Below are 12,711 nucleotides of genomic sequence, written 5' to 3'. Positions count from 1 at the left end.
ACGATTTATTCATTCAACTTGTTCCGTAGAGATCCCTAAATTATGTTATTATCCCTATTCAAGACTAATGACATCTAATCCCTAGATTGAATAACTGAGACATTTCTCTAATTAACACTCTAGGGTTGCATTAACTCGATCTATGGATCCCCTTATTAGGTTTCACCCTAATTCGGCAAAATCTTGTCACCCTATTTTTAGGCGTGCAATCAACTCAGCTTAATTATAACAAAAGTACTCTTAAGCAAGGTCTATTCCTCCTCTGAATAAGAACATGTCTTGAATTAGTATCCTGGGATATTAAAACAAGAATTAAGAACACATAATTAAGAACAAGTTAAATATTTATCATACAATTCAAAAAATAATAACAAGATTCGTCTTAGGTTTCATTCCCCTTAGGTATTTAGGGGTTTTAGTTCATAACTAAATAAAAAAACATCTCAGAAGAATAAAGAATACAAAATATAAAGAAAACCTAAAACTCCTGAAGGGAAATTGAGGAGAGATCTTCAATCTTGATGATGAATCCTGGCTTCCGAGATGGATCAATCGACTTCCTTAGAGTAATTCCTAACCCCCTCTTCTCCGTCTCCCTTTTTCTCCTCTTCTAGGGTGTATTCATAGGCTTTGGAATGCCTAGAGGCCCTCAAAAGTGGCCTTTTCCGAATTGGACTTAACTTGGGCTCGGTAGGGACACACCCGTGTGCGATTACTTCAGGCCATGTTCAAGCCTGTTAGAATGACACGGGCGTGTGCTATACCCGTGTGAGTCATGCTCCAATTCTGCTAGATTGACACGGCCGTGTGGTCTACCCATGTGAGGAAGTCCACGCCGTGTTGATTTCATACTTTGGCCTATTTTCTCCGTTTTTGGCCTATTTCTCGTTCCTTTCACTCTCCTATGCTCTCCTAAGTATAAAACATGAAATTAAAGCATTAGGAGCATCGAATTCACCAATTCTAATGAGAAATCATCCATAAAATGCATTGAACATGGGGTAAAAATATGTATAATTTACAGTTTATCAGAAGCCAAGCTAATTCTCGGCCCCAATCTGATTCTGATTCATATCTCAAGCTCAGCATGTCAGCTTGAACCGCTAGGGTTTGCAAGTGCTCTGCTACTTCCCGTACTTGAGTCAAAGTTTTACCATGATGTGATCTCTATCCTTGATCTGACATTGAGACCGTTGGAGTTGCTCTTTCCAATGTTCATTGTTCATTTCAAGAAGTTCAACTTAGAGTTCCTAATTTTGCAATACGACCTCGAGCTCTTTTATCTTTCTCTTTAACTCTTCAATCTTAGTTAGGCTTGCAGTCAACTCAATCACAAGTTGCGACTACAATGTTGATCTAGAGACCTTTCTAATTCCGCTACCCAGGCTATTAATCCAACTTTTTCATCTCGAGTTTCTAACAAATCCATTTTTAGAGCATCTTCTCAAACTCAAGCATGTTGGAATTTCTTTTCCCACTAATCAACTCTAATATTTTCTTCTTGGATTTCTTGTCGCCATTGTTCTAATGTTTTACCCAACCCAATAGTCCTTATTGACAAACACAATTTCTTATAATCTGTTTTTAGATTGTCCAAGTCCTCCTCAGCTTTGTTATTTCCTTTTCTCATTTTCTCAACTTTTAACTTCTGGATGTCGATGTCTAATCCTAGCTGAACCTTTTCCTTTTCCAACTTCTCTGTCCTTTTCTCCAGTTCGAAGCTCTTTTTTTCGAAGTCTTGTTTTACGATCTCTAATTTAGATGGGATCACTTGCAAGTGTTCTTTTATTAGTTGAGTATCTTCTTGACTTGACGAAGGGACATTGTCATTGATTTGTTTACCCCACCACCAATCATATTCTGGGGTCGTCATAGAATTTGCGGCAAATCTTTTCATTTTGTGATTTTGGTTCCAGGCGTTCGATATTTCACGAACAATCTTTTTGTAATTATCACCTTTGTATGCAAACTCACATTGATCTAACTATAACAGCCCAATTTTGGGGCTAGCCGAAATAGTAGTCTCAGGACCACAAATCTAGAGTTGAGTAAATTATTTTTTTATTATTTTAGATTCATAGTATGATTATAGGAGTGCATGAAAAATTTGGTGAGTTAATTTTGATGTTTGTGAGTACAATTATGAAAAATGACTAATTTGCATAAAATGCAAAAGTCTTGAATTGATAGCTAAGGGTGTTAAATAGCTAGAGAACTAAAATTGGGGGTCTTTAAAGGGAAATTAGACCCTTAAAAGAAACCATATCCAACCATGAGACAAGGAAATCAATTAGTCAAAGTGTTAGATTTTGATAACAATAGCAAATTGAGTAAAATAAAGAAAAGTTGTCATCTTTTCTTTTCTTCTCCCATACACCATCGAAAATCAGCCATTCAAAGGGGTTTGAAAGCTCAAAATTTTCAGCTACTTAGTTGACTCACAAGTAAGTGATTTTCATACCCTTTGTTGATGGTTTTTACATTTTTGAGACCCTTGAAGCATGAGCTTTCAAATGAGGGGTATATCTAAAAAAATGGTTGAAGGTCTAGGGTTTTTCCACAAGATTATTTAGGGTGTTTTCTAAAATTTTATGGAAGAATATGAGTCTTAGTTGTGTAATAGACAACTTTTGTGCAAGGTGTTACCATGAAAACACCTAAAGGGACCATTTTGCACAAGTTGTAAAATGAATGATAAATGTGTGAGATAGAGAGAATTTGGGGTTTCTATAAGAGTAAAAAGAGTTCAACTAGGCTTAAGATGCGAACAAATTTGATTTTTAAGCATAGGGGTAAAATGGTCATTTTGCCAAAGCTTACGGGCAAAACGGTCATTTTACCGAAGATGTGAATTTTTAATTTCCTAATTTTATTTAGTGATTAAATGAGTGTATTTTTCTATTTTAGATCAAGAATTGCCAAATCCGAACCTAGATCAGGGAAAAGCCAAGCAAATCAATTAAATTGACTAGTCGCCACATTTTGTAATCCGAGGTAAGTTGTATATAAATAATAGAGATAGCATGAATTGCTTGATTGTGGAATTGAGATAGTATGGTGATAATAGAGATAGTAGAGCTCCTGTTTGAACCTAGGAAATAAATCGGATATTCATGCCGTGACATATGGGTTATTGTTGGCTAGTGTAAGACATGTCTGGGACATGCATCGGCCACATTATGAGAGCCAATCTAAGACCATGTCTGGGACATGGCATCGGCATTGAGATGAGAGCTAGTGTAAGACATGTATAGGACATGCATCGGCCTCGAGACATAAGCCAGTGTGAGACATGTCTGGGACATGAATCGGCTACGAGATGATAATCAGTGTAAGACCATGTTTGGTTCATGGCATCAACTTGAGATATGAGCCAGTGTAAGACCAAGGCATTGGCACCTTACCTACGTCTGAGGCTTAATGAATATCCGGTAGTGTTCCAATTGGTTCAACGGTGAACGTTATGTTCTTAAGCTAATAAGGAAAGTATAATCGTGTTGTGAGTGGTACAGGTACATAATTGGTACGTATGAGATATGAGCTCATTGAACAATATGTGACTAGTATGGATGGTAATGAGTAAGTTATGCCTATGCCTACCTTGGTATCATGAGCATATGGATCATTGATAAAATGTTGTTGTTGTGTACCTACTTATATACAACTTACTAAACTTTTATGCTTACTCCCTTTCCTTTCCATTTCCTTACAATGCCGCCGAACTAGCTCAAGGATTCCAGAAGTCAAAGATATTGATCATACTATCAACCGAAGCATTCGGTATAATTGGATTTATATTTTTGAATATGGCATGTATAAGACTCAGACTTTATTATTTTATGTCTTTGAGAATTGGCCAAATGTGTTGGCTTGGGTTAGAAACCCTTTAATTTGTATTAAGCTTTGAATGACAGTAATATTCATTTTGAATTTATAAAAGATACATTCTCATGGTTGAATGAATGTCTATTATGGCTGATTTAGTTATAGGAGTTATACTTGTTTCAATATTGGTTGGTATTTGTATGGAACTATATATGTAAGGGTGGCTATGAGGCTTGGTAAATAGCCTTATACTGTCCACACGGGTAGGCACACGGACATGTGTCTAGGTCGTGTGTGACACACGGTCTACCCCATGGACGTGTGGCCCGGCTTTGTGTCCGCTGCACGTAAAAATTTCAAGTCAGTATGCATGGTAATAGACACACGGGCAGAGATACGGTCGTGTGTCTCAGTCGTGTGAAGGACACAGCCTAGCACAGGAGCGTGTGCCTTGGCCGTGTGACATTATGAGCATACTAATGTTAGAAATAGAATACTCAATTTTTACACATGGGCTAGGACATGGGCATGTCATGGCCGTGTGAGGGACATGGCCAATGACACGGGCATGTGTCTGGTTGTGTGAAAACCCCTGTAGGTGTGAATTAGAAATTAATTCTACAAGGGTGTGGGACACGCCTAGGCCGTGTAAGCCACACAGGCCATTAGCACGACCATGTCGAGTTGGTCACACTGGCGTGTGCCTTATTTTAAGGACAAAATTTTCATAGTTTGTTTAAGGACCCGGCATAGTCCCAAATGGTTTTTAACGGTCGATTTGAGGCTCATAGGCCCATAATAAGAAGTTTAAAGTAGAAATTGAAAAAGTTTAATTTGGACCTAGTCTCGGTGACGTGAGATTGTTTGTATGTATGAGATCAAGTAAAGGTAATGCCTCGTACTCTTCCCCAGCGTGGGTTACGAGTATGGGGTGTTATAGCAACCATTGCATTGTTGGTATAAACTGCCTCGACTTATATTATCTCAATACAAGTAGATGGGCATATCCAACAGCTCCCCATATCCCGAGCAGAGGGACCCAGTCAAAGTCTCCACATTGATACAAAATTTCATTAAGGATCATCCAATGGGCCCTCCATTCAATATCTTTATTTTGGAGATTCTAGAGAATTGCCATCCACTTTTCTTCAGAAATATTGCCTTGTCTTGGGATAGCCACAAATTCTTTCAACAGAGAATAGTCCTTAGAGAACACTCGATAAGAGACTTTCTCTACCTTCCAGAAGTAACTATGGAACCAAACTAGTAAAAGTTGTGCACATTCGATAAATCTTCCTTCACTCACTCTCCGACATGAACTTAAAGATCTAAAAGTTTCAGCCAAAATTGCCAAGACGAGAGTGACTCTTTTTTCAAGTCGGTCAAATAGATTTGAAACAGCATCATTCATATGCCCTAGTGCTTTGGGGAAGATAACCAACCCATAAATACTCAAGGCGAAGACGTCGACCCTTTTCCTCGCATCTGGAAGTACCAAGATCAAATCTCGTAGACTTTTCCAAGGGATGCATTTACTATCCCCTTTTTGTTTAATCTAGGCCGTGACCCATTGCTTGTTCATCCCAGTTATGTGTACTCTTTTATGTGTGTACCAAGTCTACTTTCCCAAAAGTGAAGCAACTATAGGCGGGATTCCGATACTGGGCAAGAGCTCGGAGTAGGTATTTATCGACTCTGACATCGAGTAGATAAGGCAAATCGCCATATTCACGGTAGAATAACTGCTTGATTTCATCATCCAATTGATCCCATATTTCTTTTAGCTCTTGAAGACTATTCTGAGTCACACTAATACGGGTGAAATCCAATAATTCTGACATGTACCCCTCCTATAGGTTTTCATTTTTCTTTTGTTGTTTTTTCTCGAACCATATTTTCACGGCTGCATTGTCTTCCACTTTATCAGGAAATCCTTTTTCCATGAAAAGCTCTCTATTTAGCATCTGAACATAAATCAACACCCTTTTTTATGATAAAAATGCAATGCAATCACAGCAAAAATAAAAGAAACAAGTCAGTACATTTCATACAAAGCTAGAATACAAAGCAAGAAATAACAAATAGAACAACTATTCAGGTGACCACTAAAGGTTTGATATGGTTCTACCTAGGGTAGGCTCTTTAAGGCTTATTATATGCGGCTCAGTTCTAAAGTAAAGGTACCTAAACCGGTAAATTCCTCAATCCTCACCCATTATAGGATCATGCAGACTGAGTTTAGTTCAGAGGAATACATTTCCCTATGGTTGTACGGAGATGAAGACCTCACGAAGACATAGGTACGGATGTATCCCGAAAGCGATCCACTATCCTATATGGAGGTGAAGACCTCACAAAGGAAGAGCTTTCCACACCCACTTAAAAAGGATAAAATGGAATAATTTTGCCACGCAATATATGTGAAAATATGCCAAGAGAAACTCGAACCAATACAGCAGACATATATGTAACCCAAGATAATAAAGACATTATTTACCACCAAAATATGAAGGATGATGTGACAGCCCTAAATTGACCCTAGTCGGGAAGTGGTTTCGGGACCGCTAAACCGAGTCACCGAAGTATTTGAATGTGATAATTATTGTCTAGAATATGTGAATATGAATGTGTGAAAGTTTTAAGCTTCGATTTAGTCGATTGCATGTGAATTTAGTTAATAGGACTTATGTGTGACACTTTTGAAATGTGATAGGTTAATCTATAAGGACCTATTAAAGCATGTAGTGAAAATAATGGTTTTGCATGTCAAATACTCCTTTTTATACATAGTGGCCGGCCATGATGGAGCATATATTAGAATATGTGGTAAATTTCCATGAAGTGGTCATTATTTTATGTAAAAGAAAGGAAATAATAAAAGAAAAAAAAAAGAATGAAAATGTGATGAAAACAAAAGAAGAAATCGGTTCTTCTTGGCCGAATGAAGAGATGAAGAAATAAGGGGAACTTACCAAAAGAAATTCGGCATTCTTCTTTAGCTAGTAAGAGGTAAGTTTTGAATTGTTGATTTAGTTTTATGATAGGTTAAGTTAGTAATTGGATGCACTCTTGGTAATGTTAAGAAAGTTGGAGCTTTTATGGTGGTTTGGGCATCATGCCGAGAATCTAAGTGTTAACATTGGAGTTCATTTTCATGTTGTATGTGATAAAAGGGGGATGATAGTATGGAATGAAGATTTTTGAATAAGTAGGTTAGTAGCACTTGGTACATTCGGGTACATTGAGTCTAATTAGAATGTTAATTTCTTTCTCTATGATTATTTTCCTTGTATGTTAAAAGGGTCCTTTGATGGGGCCGAATGAATTATGAAAGTCATAAAAAAAAATTGTATGAAGTTAAGGTGCGAATTTTAGTTCGGGTGATAGAGATAATTCGGTTGAAATGTTGAGTATGGGAGTTGTCATTTTAGGTTAAGATCAAAAGAATGGTTAATAGGCATTAAAAGGTTAAATGTATGAAATTTGATGTATAATAACTTATAGGTAATTACATAAGTAAGGTTAAATTTAATTTGGTATATTCGGCCATATAGGTGTATATGTTTGTGATAATATTTTTTGTTAACTCTCTATAATCGATTGAAGGAGTAATATTGGCTTATAAGGTTGAGTTGATTCATGATGTTGTACATTGGAATTAAAAATACTTGAGACTAGGTTACCTTAATAGTGATAATACATTCGGCCTTGAAGCATTAATCGAATATTGGTTAAGGTTTTGATATTTTGAACAAGGATAGTTGTGAAATGGAGTGAAAACCACTAAATTATACACATAAGTATCCAGCAAGAAAATTTAACTACTAAATGTATTTATTCTAGATCAAGACATCAAAGGGGGAGAATCAAACAAAGGCAAAGCAAAGATAATCGAGTAGTCGATTGGGAATCAGTTCATCCAATATAAGGTAAGTCCTTAAGCACTCCTGTGAGGTTGATTAGCTTGTATATAAATAATATTAGTGAATCATAAAAGGGATTCCTTTCGTTAGGAGTTCTCTTGGAATAATTTTCCTATTTATTAATATGACCATATGTGCTATTTAAATTAAGTAAATTTCCTTATCAAAATGAGTTAACATATGGCACTATGTGTGCAGAATTAAGTAGCACTATGTGTGCCGATTTGGGTGTTGAAGTATAAAAGAAAATCCAATGCACTGAGCGTGCGGTGTACTATGGCACTATGTGTGCGAGTGTGACGAGCACTATGTGTGCAAATTTGATTAATAATATAAAATAAGCGTGAAAGACGAAGTGGTAGAACTAGTAACTAAAGTATCGAACTTGAGGCATGTACTGAGTAGGTACAAATTTATCTAGTGCATCAAAATTCCATGCTTTGAGGGATCGAGTCTAAATCAATTGGGTTGTTTTGGTGTTTGATTTGATTGTAGGACTTGGCATGAGATTGAATCGAAATTCTAAAAAATGATAGCATAGCTCGGTATAGTTGGAGTAACTGATTTTTTTTGCATTATTTGCTTCTCTTATGATCTCTTATAATTATGCGATATGTAATGCTTATGACTTACTGAGTTATATACTCATTGGTGTGTTTATTTGTCACTTATTTAGGTTCCTTTGATCCATTTTTGTGTGCTCGGGAACACCGTCGAAGTCATCGCACCAGCTTGCAACTTTTTGGTATCTTCTTCTTAGTTGGTCTAAGAGAACATTTCGGCACGTATAGGCTATTATGTTTTGTTTGAACTTTGGTATGTATACTTTTAGCCATGCGAAAATGGCATAAATGTTAAGTTGAATTGGGTCTTATGATACTTAGTTATAAGTAACAGTTAAAGTCTATTTAATTATTATGCCGTTTGTCATGGCTAATCATTTCCGGTGTTACACTCATGATATGGTTATTGAGTAGTAAGGAAATTCTTGGTAATGATTAGCCTTGGGTATGGCTAGTCATGATCATACTTGGTGATATGCATGCTAAATTACTCTAATAGAAAAAAAATTTTACTCTAATAGTAGAGGTGGACAGCAGTGGTGTTGTGACATTTAAAATCACTAAAAATAGTAGAAATGGAATTAAATAATGGATAAATGATGGAATCGAAGCTTGATGAGTCTATTTTTACATGGAAGAAGTAAAACAAGTATGCGAGCTATACTGTATGAGATATTTAAAATCTTGTGAAACAGGACCAGAACGATTTTTGGATCCCCTATCCCGAATTTAGAAATTCACCATAAATTCTACAAAGATAATTAGAAGTCATACTTTATATGTACAGATTCCTTATTGAGTCTACTTTTATTAGGGACAAACGGCATAGTCATTGAATCTCTTTACTGAGAGATATCTGGTTCGTAATACACAGAGGTCAGAGTAGTCGAACCCTGAAACAGGGGGGACTTTAACTAATAAACTGTACTAATTGGCTCTGCCAAAAATTCTAGAAAACAATTTGTAGATGGACACATGAGTCTAGTTTCAGGAAAAATTTACGGAACTGGTTTTCGAGTTTTGTAACACGAGATATGATTTTTAAGGTGGCAGTGAGGCAGTTGGCCAGCTTGTCTGGAAATGGTAAAATGAACTGTATAAATAAATGAGTTAAGTTCGTTCACACTTCGTGTCCGACTCCGGCAACGATCTCGGGTACGGGGTGTTACAATTAAATTGGTATCAGAGCTATGGATTAGTCGGTTCTAGGACTACCATAGCGCGTATGAGTCTAGCTATACATGCCTTAATGTTAGTATTTGATAGTGTGATGACTTCTGACGGTCGAAATTTTTGTTTTGATTAGTAAATGGAACCCAATCTAGAGAGAACCTTAGCGGATGATGTTGAAAGTGTAGCGGCTACTCCTGCGCAAGGGACACCGCCTGTTGAACCTCAATCATCCGCGAATAATCAAGATGATAGGGCAAAACAAGCCTTCTTTACCATGATGAATGAGTGGGTCGCACAATATGCCCGAACTAACTCGACTGCTCAACCATTCCCGAATTTAAATAATTCGCCTCAGGTGCCTATAATACCACCAGATACTGATCCTGTAAGGCCGAGTAAACTTCCTGTGGATTTGATTAGGAAGCGCGGGGCCGAGGAATTCTGAGCCATAGCTACTGATGATGCTGAAAGGGCCGAGTTTTGGCTTGATAACACCATCCGGGTTTTTGATGAGCTGCCTTGCACACCTGATGAGTGTTTAAAGTGTGCCATATCTTTGTTACGAGACTCAGCCTACTATTGGTGGAGAACCTTGATTACTATAGTCCCGAAGGAACGAGTTACTTGGGATTTCTTCCAGACGGAATTTCAAAAAAAGTATATTAGTCAACAGTTTATCGATCAAAAACGTAAAGAGTTTTTGGAACTTAAGCAAGGCCGTATGACAGTATCTGAATACGAACGCGAATTTGTAAGACTCAGTCGATATGCTCGGGAGTGTGTAGCTGATGAAATTGCTATGTGTAAAAGATTTGAAGAAGGATTGAATGAAGATTTAAAGCTACTAGTGGGTATTTTGGAGATAAAAGAATTCGTAACACTAGTTGAACGAGCTTGTAAGGCAGAAGAACTTGGAAAGGAGAAAAAGAAGGCTGAATTTAAAACTAAAGACTTCCGTAAAAGATTGACGGGAAAAACTTCATTCTCGGCCGTAAAGAAGTTCAGGGAAGATACTAATAAATCGAAGACGACTGTAGGAATTTCTATTAGAGAGCGACCATCAACGAACTCTCGAGCTACTTCGGTTGCTAGTGTGGGTAACAATCGTCAAGAAAAACCTGAATGTCCACAATGTGGAAGACGACACGTAGGCGAATGTTGGGGTAAGTCTACTAACAGGGCCTGTTACAGATGCGGTTCGAAGGATCACTTCATTAGAGATTGCACGGAACTTGATGAGAAAAATAAGATACAAGGTGCAAGACATAGTGGAACAACGATTAGAGGTAGACCGCCGAGAATTTTAGGAGGTCGGGGTGGTGGCCAGAGAGGGACTTCTGATACGGCTGTTCGATCTGAGACTCGTGCTCCCGCTAGAGCATATGCCATCCGCGCACGAGAGGAGGCGTCCTCCCCTGATGTTATCACTGGTACTTTCACTCTCTTTGATACTAATGTGATTGCATTGATTGACCCTGGCTCTACTCATTCATATGTATGTGAGACTTTAGCATCCAGTAAGACTCTACCTGTTGAGTCTGCTGAGTTCGTAATTCGAGTGTCAAACCCCTTGGGTCGATATGTACTTGTTGACAAAGTGTGTAAGAAATGTCCTCTGATGATCCGAGATTCCTGTTTTCCGACCGACTTGATGCTTTTACCGTTTGATGAATTTGATGCTATTCTCGGTTTGGATTGGTTGACCGTGCATGATGCGGTTGTGAATTGTAAAAGTAAGACTATTGATTTGAGGTGTGCAAATAATGAAACAATCCGAGTTGAGTCTACTGTCTTGAATGGATTGCCAACAATAATATCCTTGATGTTAGCTCAAAAATATGTGAGAAAGGGGTGTGAAGCGTATCTTGCATACGTGCTTGATAATAAAGAACTAGAAAAGAAACTTGAATCGGTACCGGTGGTTTGTGAATATCCGGATGTTTTACCCGAAGAATTACCGGGTTTACCACCTGTTCGGGAGGTAGAGTTTGGTATTGAGCTTGTACCTGGGACTACCCCGATTTCGATAGCTCCGTATCGTATGGCACCAACCAAGTTAAAAGAGTTGAAAGCTCAGTTGCAAGAGTTGACGGATAGAGGTTTCGCTCGACCAAGGTTCTCACCTTGGGGTGCACCAGTATTGTTTGTGAAAAAGAAGGACGGTACCATGAGGTTGTGCATTGATTATCGTCAGTTGAATAAGGTGACAATAAAGAATAAATATACGTTACCACGTATTGATGATTTGTTTGATCACCTAAAGGGAGCCTCGGTGTTTTCAAAGATAGATTTGAGATCGGGTTATTATCAGTTGCGAATTCGAGATTCGGATATACCCAAAACTGCTTTCAGAACGAGGTACGGTCACTACGAGTTCTTAGTAATGCCGTTTGTGCTCACTAATGCCCCTGTGGTATTTATGGATTTGATGAATCGGATCTTCAGACAGTATTTGGACCGGTTTGTAGTTGTGTTTATTGATGACATCTTGGTCTATTCAAGAGGTGAGACCGAACATGCTGAGCACCTGAGATTAGTGTTGCAGATTTTACGAGATAAGCAGTTATACGCCAAGTTCAGTAAGTGTGAGTTCTGGTTAAGAGAGGTTAGCTTCTTGGGTCATGTGGTATCTGCATCGGGTATTCGAGTTGATCCGAGCAAAATTTCAGCCATACTTAACTGGAAGCCTCCGAGAAATATTACTAAGGTTCGGAGCTTTTTGGGATTAGTCGGCTACTACAGACGGTTTGTAAAGGGTTTCTCGATGATAGCCACACCACTGACGAAGCTACTTCAAAAAGATGTTAAGTTCGAATGGACGGAAAAATGTCAGAAAAGTTTCGATCAACTGAAAACTTATTTGACTGAAGCTTCAATTCTAGTGCAGCCCGAATCAGGCAAAGGGTTTGTCATTTATAGTGATGCATCCCTACTTGGGTTGGGTTGCGTATTGATGCAAGAAGGTCGAGTTGTAGCCTATGCGTCGAGACAACTGAAGCCACATGAGAAGAATTATCCAACCCATGATCTCGAACTAGCTGCCATTGTGTTCGCCTTGAAAATATGGCGACATTACTTATTTGGTGAGAAGTGCCATGTATATTCGGATCACAAAAGTCTCAAATATTTGATGACTCAAAGAGACTTGAATCTGCGACAAAGGCGTTGGCTTGAGTTGTTGAAAGATTATGAGCTTGTCATTGATTATCACCCGGGAAAGGCTAATG

The sequence above is a fragment of the Gossypium hirsutum genome, chromosome A12 (assembly GCF_007990345.1).
Source record: "Gossypium hirsutum isolate 1008001.06 chromosome A12, Gossypium_hirsutum_v2.1, whole genome shotgun sequence".
NCBI classification, from domain to species: Eukaryota; Viridiplantae; Streptophyta; class Magnoliopsida; order Malvales; family Malvaceae; genus Gossypium; species Gossypium hirsutum.
This window is presented reverse-complemented; position numbering follows the sequence as displayed.